Raw genomic sequence first — 2,720 nt, forward strand, 5'->3', positions numbered from 1 at the left:
CTGTGCTCCTGGCCCAGACCAATGCTCTTACAGCAGCAGAGTCTTTGAGGCAGCCATCCCTGGTGCATGAGTCTGCTCTTCTCTCTGCTCTCTCTCTGCCCCCACTTCTCTTTGGGGCTGCCCCACCCCCGCTGCACAAGTGCTCCAGCCCCTGTGTGCCCCTGGCTGCAGCAGATATGTGCCCCCTCAGCCACACCCTGTCCTCCCCTGGGTCATGCCTCCTCCCTCCCTCAGCCATGCCCCATCCCTGGTTTTGTGCTGTCCTGACTCTGCCCTAAGGCTACCAGACCAAAGCAGAAGCAGCCTCACCTCAGGTCAGGGCTTCCCCCCAACCCCAGCAGCTGCCCCGGGGGGGGATCGAATCTCCCCTCAGCCCAACCGCTGGGGGACTCTTCTCCATCCACCCCACACACCAAGCGGTGTGTGTGTGTGTGTGTGTGTGTGTGTGTGTGTGTGTGTGTGTGTGTGTGAGAGAGAGAGAGAGAGAGAGAGAGAGAGAGAGAGAGAGAGAGAGAGAGAGAGAGAGAGAGAGAGAGAGATTGTTGGGGATACCTACTCGCAAGGACTCAGAACAATTTTAAAAAATAGCACAAAGAACCCTGTGTAATGGACTTAGCACAATGAGCCTTTTGAAGGACTCAGCACATAGCAACCTTTGGGATCCTCATGGTAATCTAATGACTAAGATAAGACATGCCATTTTAACACCACTAAACTTACATATCATAGTATTATGACATCATATGTCAAGTGACATTATAGACATATTGTGAATGCCTATTCTGTGATTTCATTCTATTTCAAGTGAGCAATATTGGTGGATATCAGAAATCCATTGTGACCTCAAAGCCATTGTGACATGAAAATCCCTTTGTGACATAACAGTGCCATTGTGATAGTAACCTGTTGTGACATCACAAACTGGTCCTGTCCATTGTGACCTCATCACTAAGGTGACATCACAAAGCCATTGTGATATCACATCGCTGTTTTGACATTACAATCACCTTGAGACCTCCCAAACCAATTATCATCTTTAGCAGCTTTGAAAAAGAACACATGGCCTTTGTGACATGACAGTCCTTTTGTGTATCCATATCCTCATTGTGAAATGTCAATTGACATCAGATATGCCAAAGAAATATCACAAAGTATTTACAATATAATCATCGGTGTGACATCACATTGTCATTGTGACAATATCAGTTCATTGTGACATCACAAATCTGTAATGACATCATACCACTATGACATCACATTGTCATTGTGACATCATATATACATTATGAATGCCTATTATGTGATTTCATTACATTTCAAATGTGGCATGTGGGTTCATATCAAAAACACATTTTGACTTCATAGCCATTGTGACATCACAATCCCTTTGTGATGTGACATTGAAGTTGTGATATCTCTAAATAACTGTGACAACTCAAGCATATCCTGTCCTCAAAAGTTTTGTGACATGTTGCCACTGTGTTATGTTAGGCCCATTGATAGCTCAATCTATTTTCGACCTCATATTATTTCAAGAATGACATGAAATATTAGAAATATACTTTGACATCATAAGCATAGTTACATCACACTGATAGATGTAATGACCATTGTGTCATAGTGTCACCACAAATCTGTTCTGACGTCATCATATTTGTGCCAACAAATGCTTTGGAATCCTCACAAGCCCCTTCTAAATTTATATACTCATTGTGAGTTAATGACAATTGAGGTCTGGAATGCCATTGTCACATCATCAATCTACTGCGACATCACAAAACAATTTTGAACTCATCACTATTATGGCATCACCAATTAATTAGAATTTGACATCATATTGCAATTGTGATATTACTGTACCATCATGCTTTCACAAACCTATTAGGACCGAATCACATCTTAGAAAATGCATGGCCTTTGGGACATCAAGCTCCTTCTGTGAACTTGTATAATTGTGAAATTGTAGCAATTGAAATTTGAAATAATATGTAATATTACAAACTAGTTTTGACATCATTAACCCATTTTTATATCATTAACATTTTGACAACCAAAACTTGTTAGGAACTTTAGCACTTTTGACAAAAAAAACATGGCGTTTGTTTCATCACAGTTCATTTGTATATGTCATGGTAACTTCATTCTCATGTCCTCACTGTAAACTAATAGCAATTAAGATCTGACATACCATTGTGACATCATAAACCATTTGTGCCATCATCACCAGTGTGATATCAATCATTATGACACCATCAGCACATTGTGACATCAACAAGCTACAGTGACCACATAGCATTATGACATCGCATTGCCATTTTGCTGTCTTAGACACATTGTTAATGTATATCCTGTGATTTCATTCTATTTAAAATGTGGCAAGTCAGTTGATATCAGAAACACCTTGTGACCTCATAACCATTGTAACATTATAAACCCTGTGTGACATCATAACTGGAGTAACATCACATTGTTGTTATGACATCTTTAGCTTATGGTGACATCACAAAATGGCAATGACATTATAACATTTGCAATTATATCATTGTGATATCATAGTCACATTATGAATGCCTAATCTGTGATTACATTGTATTTGAAATGTGGCATGTGAGTTGATATCAGAAACTCATTTTGATTTCACAACCATTGTCACATCAAAATCCCTTTGTGACATCATTTTGGCAACGTGACATCACAATGGCAATGTGATGGAACTAAGC

This window comes from Dipodomys spectabilis, unplaced genomic scaffold, assembly GCF_019054845.1.
Source record: "Dipodomys spectabilis isolate Male_0828 unplaced genomic scaffold, ASM1905484v1 ptg000421l, whole genome shotgun sequence".
Taxonomy (NCBI): Eukaryota; Metazoa; Chordata; class Mammalia; order Rodentia; family Heteromyidae; genus Dipodomys; species Dipodomys spectabilis.